Source organism: Bolinopsis microptera, chromosome 7 (assembly GCF_026151205.1).
Source record: "Bolinopsis microptera isolate Bmic1 chromosome 7, MBARI_Bmic_1.0, whole genome shotgun sequence".
NCBI classification, from domain to species: Eukaryota; Metazoa; Ctenophora; class Tentaculata; order Lobata; family Bolinopsidae; genus Bolinopsis; species Bolinopsis microptera.
In genome coordinates, this window is record NC_087078.1 from 8,495,636 (window position 1) to 8,503,883 (window position 8,248).

Consider the following 8,248-nt stretch of genomic DNA (forward strand, 5'->3'; position numbering starts at 1 on the left):
ATGAAGCCGTTGGTTATACATTGATTTTGAAAATTTCATTCAATTATTCGGTCACTTTTTGGTTACTTTTTTGTGTTTTTAGTTTTTATGCCGTTGCCGGGGAAATTTCAACAAATCTAAAATATAATATAAACATGCGGTAGCTGCCTTAAAACCTTAAAATCAACCCTGACAATGACACAATACCCCTGTCTCAAACTCAAAGGATTGATCCAACTTTCCACAATCCACATAACCAGTGCGCTGTCCCTCCTGAAGTAGAACACCCAGATCGGAGCAATATTCATGCCCATATAAGGGATAACCACACCACAATAACTGGTTTGTTTCGTTACTACTTGTGATGACGTCACTAGCTGTCAGCTAATGTAATAGCTAATATCATAGCTCACAGTTTGTTTTATTATCTTGCTAGCTCCGGTTATTTCTTGTTAACCTCTTCTTTTCTACACCCAACTGATCTAGCCCGACTGTTTCGTGGAGGACTTGATCGTAACTGTTTCGTGGAGGACACCCTGGGTGTCCTCCACGAAACAGTTACGATCAAACTTAGGCTGTAATATTTACGATCGTGAGACATCCACTGTCAAAGTTACTATCAATCTGTCCACGAAACGTTAATCGATTTAAGCCTTACGATTGAACTTTAGCTACTTACGATATAACTTTACGATCTACATATGATATCCTACTACCACCTTATTAACCCAAATAAGGAGCGTGATGGTTGCGTGAGGTGAATCACGCGATCGTAGATTCAAAATTTGATCGTAAGTTGAACTTTTGGTTGATCGTAGAAATGGCCACTTACGATATAACTCACGACACCTATTTGTCAACTTTTAGGGACTTACGATCAACTTAGAGGTCGATATTACGCTATTACCGAATCTTCTTCCTATATTCTTAAACGTTTAATGACTTTAAATGGTACTGATCAAAATAGTCTGTGATCGGATAAAAGTGTTTATAGTTATATTATTTCAATAACAATAGAGGACATGCTAATATACCCATTGAACGAAATTAAAAATTATTACCATTCTGCTCATACGGGTAATGATAAAAATATGATGACCTCACAGTTAACAAAATATAATTGCGCATTTAACCAAAGAATAATCATTCTGACTCTGTGCTGTACTAATTGCTCAAGTATCAGTCTGCTGCACTGCCACTGTCGCTTTGTCACTGCCTGACCCTGCGCGTAAATTTATTAGTAGATAGTAAAAATTTTACCATGATTAATATTTTGTCGAATTTTCATAGAAATATGGTTATTTTGAACCATGTGATATGATGTGTTATAGTCATCAAATAAAATACAATTATATTAAACTTAAAGGTGTATTGAAATTAACCTTTTCTTGGAGCTGAAGTGAGTAACCATTAGTTTGTTTCTTGCCACGATCCCGCGGATGCTGAGCGTCTTATCGGATTGTGAGATAGTAGGTGGTGGTCGGATCGACACATTAGCAATGTTCTCAAGTTCTATGCTCTTCTTCACATGCTCTGAAGTTGTCATCGGGAAATTCCGCTCAATGCAATAATTATGCAACACCATGCAGCTCACGATTATAGCGCATGCCATATCAGGTGCAAACATCAGGGCACCCCCACTCTCCTTGCAGAGGCATCTGAAGCGAGATTTTAGTGCCCCAAATGCCCGCTCAATTACACACCGAGACTTCTTGTGGCGTCCATTATATTTTACCTTTGCCGTGGAGTCCGGTTCAAGATACGGTATCATCATTTCTTCTCTCTGAGCATACCCCGAATCCCCAATGAGCCAACCTTGGTAGTCAGAGGGTTTTGAAGCGAGGAAAAGCCCCAGTTCTTCTCTGAAAGAGCAATGCTCCCATATTGTAGAATCATTTACGCTCGCAGGCCACCGAACAGATGCTTCCAAAAACTTTAATCTATGGTCACAAATTGCCTGACAGTTAATGTAGTGTCCGGGATGCCGACCCACATACGCATCTTCGTCAACTGACGGGGCTCTTATCTTTATCTTAGTCCCATCAATTGCCCCAAGACACCCTGGAAACCCACCATAATCCAGGAAACCTTGTTTAGTCGCAACAACCGAGCTTGTTTCCCACGAGTTAGTGATATACTCACTCGCCAATGACGACAAGGCAACCGAAACATTCTTTACACAATTCTCGACAGAACCAAGTGACAGTTTGAGGTCGGCAGTGCTGCGAAGTGAGCGAAGTGAGTTGCCAGAGGAATAGAAGCTAAGGGCAACCATGAGCTGAGTCTCAACAGGGAGGCCAGATTGAGTCTTCCGCTCAATCAACTCGTGTTTTCTGATTTTTTCTGCGAAATGATGGATTCCGACTTTGTCTAAACGAAAATTATCTATTATTGAAGTATCAGTAGAGCGGTCAAGAAAGTCAGTAACAGACTGATGAGTTCGACTGACGACCGGATGGCTCTGGACGGTGACCCTGTTGCTATACCAATGATAAAATGCCATTATTGATTTCGTGAATTCCTTAAATGCAAATAAATTAAGTTGATTGTTGAGGGAGTGTGGTGTCATAAATTATAGTCATATGTGTATTTATTAGTTAAAATTCCTTATTATATATATACAATATATATATATGAAAGAGAAATATATATATATATAATGATTATAATAGGTAATCAACTCAGAAAGTGCTGGAACTGATCCTGGAAGTAATGTAAGAATTCAAGTAATGTAAGCAAAATCACACACACTGAATTTGGTTTGGTTTGGTTTGGTTTAGAGAGCTTAGACGTGAGGTCTAAACTGGGTCGATTGAAAAGTGAGCTACAGATTAGCGGCTGGGAAAAACAAAGAGATGGAGATTAGTGATTAACTATGCTGGTAATCAGTACAGGTGCTGAGTGAACGTTTGGCAGACCATAAAAACCGGAAGAAAAACTGTTAATGACTTAAACATCCTAGAATTAAGTGCCACAACCATGAGGTTAAAGTCAAGAAGGTCTAAAATGGATCTAATTGTATAATGTGCTACCGAGAAAAGTACTTAGCAAAGTAACATGAGGAAATTAAACTACTATAAGGGGATAAATGGTGATCGTGAGATAATAACTACAAACCATGCCTCATGATAGACGATAAAGTGAGTATATGAATGGAAAGAGCTAAATAATTAACTCCGGTAATTAAATACTGGTATTACATAAAATAGTGAAGTCCACACGTTTAAAATTCTGTCCATTATAGAAACTGTGCCGGGGTAATTTAAGCGGGAAAAAACTAACAGCAGGAGCCGGGATTATCAGAATCTATCCCGCCCGCCCGTTCTTCGCTCAAATTTGTTTTCTGTTATAATTATCAGTTATCAACCTTCATCATGCAGACCGTATCTGATATTACCGCTATTACTCCACCTTCTGATCCTATAGACCGGCCTTCCTCATCCAATACTGAACAGATCTCATCGGATTCGACAGGACCTCCTTTGGACACTGACCTAACTACTTTAGACGCTGACCTCGCTACTTTAGACACTGAACTCGCTAGAATTACATCAGATGACGACCTCAATACTTCGGATAATGGAATAACCCCGCCGATAACCATCATCAATGCCTCACTAGGGAAAAGGAAAAGAAAGAAACAGAAGGCGGAGCCCGTAACTGCAGTTGTCAAGAAGGAACGAGCACGGAACTTCACCTCGGAGGAGGTGCAAGTTATTATGCAGGAAGCGGGGAAGAACACAGCTATTATCAAAGGCCGATTCACGCCTACTATAACCAGCGAGGCAAAGGAGAAATTGTGGTTAGCAATAACTAAGTCGGTGAACGCGATCAACGGTAAAGGAGACAGAGAATGGAAAGATGTTAGGAAGAAATGGATCGACACTTCATGCTCTGCTAGGTCCAAGCTTCGCAACATTGAAAAGGAGCAGCGAAAGACTGGTGGTGGCGCCAGCTCAGCCCCCCCCTCTCAGCAAGGTGGAAACCCTTGCTTTGGACAGTATATCAGGAACAACTGTTCGGGGTATTCCAGGAGGAATCGACACTGCAGATGTGTCACGTTCTTGTGGAATCATTGGAAGTTTGATAGCTCACTCAAACCTGGTGCTAAACGACAGTAACGACTCGGAAATATCCTTTGACCTGAACAGAAACCCGAGATCCAGCACCCCGAGTTCCAGCACCCCGAGATCCAGCACCCCGATTCCCTCCCCCGACTCCTCTATTCAGAGTCCCTTCTCTCTATCAACACCACCATCCTCCTTTCAACTGCAACCCTCTCCACTAGCCACACAAACCTCCTCTCAGAATCCTCCTGCTAGAGCTACAACTGGCTCGATCCGCTCAAGCAGAACGGTGACAAGAGACGTCCGAAACGACGAGTTTAAGCAGTTGCTGGCAGAACAGAAACGGACAAACGACATCCAGGAAGGCATGCTTAGACTGCAACGAGCGAAAAATAAACGATCAGTGAAATACATTTCATTGTGGTAGTTGTACATATCTCAGTGACTGAGCATATAATTATAAACGTTTGATCTATTATGGTATATATAATCTTTAATCTTACAGTTAAGTTACATGGTACGCATGGAATTTATCATATTATTTTATATTGTTGTAACATACTTGTTTATTTTTGTCTCTAGCTCTTGATGAATGATTTAAAACGATTTAAATTACATTTTTATAACACATCAATAAACTTGATAGAATTACATTAGATACACTTGAAATAAAGTAAGAACAAGAAATAAAGACCGCCATCAATTCTATTAACACAACGCAAAACGAGTTCAATTTATGATCAAAATGGCGTTATACAAGAGCTGCGCGTTCCGACTGCGTGAATTAACTTGTGTTGCGAATCTCCTATTGGTCAATGTACCGCGTCACGTGATAAAACAATTTGCTCTACGATCAACCTTGAACTGAGTTTCGTGGACAAGATTCCGGAGGCTAATTAAATTGATTTACTCCAGTAGCAGGGAGGAGTTGAGTGTGCACTTCGATGTATAGAGTTTTTTGCTGCTGAATCGGGTTAAATAGGTCATTGGTAACTCAAAAAATCGAGGGCCGCATGTTGTGTCGCTAGTCCCAACCCTGTGGAGCCACGCCCATATTTCATATCAGGTGCGTATATGGGAAATATGTATCTCAGCTTCTGAAGGTCTTAGAGACTCAAAATTGACTTTAAAATGACCGCAATGCACATGTTTATATTGGTACTATGAAGGTCATGAAAGCCCAAAATGCTTATTTTTGGAAAAAAATCAGAAAAACCAATCGTCACTTGGGCGCGAGTAAAAAATCGACTCTTAGAAATTGAGTGAAAATCGAGTAAGCAGTTCAGTGTCTACAACATTTCTAAACACAGGGTCCTCTGTTAGGTCATTCTAAATCAGAATTGATAAAGTAATCAAATTCTATTAGTAGTTTCAACCCTGTGGAGCCACGCCCATATTTCATATTATGTGCGAATATGGGAAATTTGTATCTCAGCTTCTGAAGGTCTTAGAGACTCAAAGGTGGGCTTAAAATGACCGTAATGTACATGTTTATATTGGCACTATAAGGGTCATGAAGGCCCAGAATGCTTATTTTTTGGAAAAATTCAGTAAAACCGATTTTCACTTGGGCGTGAGTAAAAATCGACTCTTAGAAGTTAAGTGAAATCGAGTATGAAGTTCAGTGTCTGCAACGTTTCTAAACACAGGATCCTTTGTAAGGTCATTCTGAATCAGAATTGATAAGGTACGCAAATTCTATTAGTAGTTTTAACCCTAGGGTGCAAAACTCCTAAATTACCACCAGGCGCAAATATATAATGACTTTTCTATCTCGGCTTCTGAAGTTCTGAACGTTGTAGGGGCCTCTCTTTGAGCTCAAACTAACTGCGATGGCCACATTTATATACTCTATAGTGCTTAGTTTTTAAAAACTCATTAAAAACTGTTTTAACCTTCATGCATCATAAAGTAGTAACATCAAACATGTACTTAATCATGGTATCTCGGGCTAAAAAAGTTTTATAGACATTTGCAGCACAGGAAAACGTTCAACATAAACACATTCGGATAACATTTATGGAGCAGCACATACCACCTAACTTTAATTTTGGTATAACTGCGAAAATACTCAGTTTCAGAAGCTCCTTCCAGCTATCTTAGGCTGCCTTCAGCTCCCTCTCTGGGGCTCTCTTCAGTACTGCTTGGCTATTATGGCTAATCAACTTGAATCCAACCTCATGTAGCAGAATCTACTTCTATAGCTACCTTCTGCTAACTCCATGTCAACTCTACCCAGCTACCACCACCAGTACGTTATAATTTTAGATCTTTCTAGCAACCTCTGATATGAGTGCTATCTTTTCCTTTATCCAGCTACTATACCACCAGATGGCAGAAACCACAAATTCCAGCTGTTTTCACCTACTTCGGCTACCTCTATTTAGCTACCACCAAGGTTCCTCCAACTTCTGCTATTTCTAGCAACCTTAGCTTAAGCTATTGGGCTACGTCTTGCCCTGTCTAGCAACCATCAGCAACATTTTATTCTGGTGTTTAGAGGTTGCTAGAAACAGCAAATTTCCTCTTCCTTAATGAGCTGGAAATTGTTGGATGCAGCAAAGATAGTACTCATATCAGAGGTTGCTAGAAAGATCTAAAATTACAACGTACTGGTGGTGGTAGGCGGTACCTGGGTAGAGTTGACATGGAGTTAGCAGAAGGTAGCTATAGAAGTAGATTCTGCTACATGAGGTTGGATTCAAGTTGATTAGCCATAATAGCCAAGCAGTACTGAAGAGAGCCCCAGAGAGGGAGCTGAAGGCAGCCTAAGATAGCTGGAAGGAGCTTCTGAAACTGAGTATTTTCGCAGTTATACCAAAATTAAAGTTAGGTGGTATGTGCTGCTCCATAAATGTTATCCGAATGTGTTTATGTTGAACGTTTTCCTGTGCTGCAAATGTCTATAAAACTTTTTTAGCCCGAGATACCATGATTAAGTACATGTTTGATGTTACTACTTTATGATGCATGAAGGTTAAAACAGTTTTTAATGAGTTTTTAAAAACTAAGCACTATAGAGTATAATAGACCCTACGGTTCTTTACAGTTGGTATATAAATGTGGCCATCGTAGTTAGTTTGAGCTCAAAGAGAGGCCCCTACAACATTCAGAACTTCAGAAGCCGAGATAGAAAAGTCATTATATATATTTGCGCTTGGTGGTAATTTAGGAGTTTTGCACCCTAGGGTTAAAACTACTAATAGAATTTGCATACCTTATCAATTCTGATTCAGAATGATCTTACAAAGGATCCTGTGTTTAGAAACGTTGCAGACACTGAACTTCATACTCGATTTCACTTAACTTCTAAGAGTCGATTTTTACTCACGCCCAAGTGAAAATCGGTTTTACTGAATTTTTCCAAAAAATAAGCATTCTGGGCCTTCATGACCCTTATAGTGCCAATATAAACATGTACATTACGGTCATTTTAAGCCCACTTTTGAGTCTCTAAGACCTTCAGAAGCTGAGATACAAATTTCCCATATTCGCACATAATATGAAATATGGGCGTGGCTCCACAGGGTTGAAACTACTAATAGAATTTGATTACTTTATCAATTCTGATTTAGAATGACCTAACAGAGGACCCTGTGTTTAGAAATGTTGTAGACAGTGAACTGCTTACTCGATTTTCACTCAATTTCTAAGAGTCGATTTTTTACTCACGCCCAAGTGAAAATTGGTTTTTTTGATTTTTTCCCAAAAATAAGCATTTTGGGCCTTCATGACCTTCATAGTACCAATATAAATATGTGCATTGCGGTCATTTTAAAGTCAATTTTGAGTCTCTAAGACCTTCAGAAGCTGAGATACATATTTCCCATATACGCACCTGATATGAAATATGGGCGTGGCTCCACAGGGTTGGGACTAGCGACACAACATGCGGCCCTCGATTTTTTGAGTTACCAATGACCTATTTAACCCGATTCAGCAGCAAAAAACTCTATACATCGAAGTGCACACTCAACTCCTCCCTGCTACTGGAGTAATTTACATGATCTCAGATTACAAAATGTTTCGTGGACACTTTTTAGGCGCGATCGTAAAGTTACGATCGATCTTAGAGTACACGATATAACTTACGATATAACTTTCGTGGAGGACACCACGATTATTATCTTCGAAAACACTTACTTTTTAAAAGTTTTACGGTACCGTAAAACTTTTAAAAAGCGTAAAATACTAAAGCGTAA

At 39.6% G+C, this 8,248-nt stretch overlaps 1 protein-coding gene across 1 annotated transcript in view; it reads left to right on the top strand.

Annotated features, from left to right (window-relative positions):
* LOC134818365 (uncharacterized) overlaps nucleotides 1–8,248 on the top strand; it is an 82,140-nt gene that overhangs the window by 35,083 nt on the left and 38,809 nt on the right. The window lies entirely within an intron of this gene.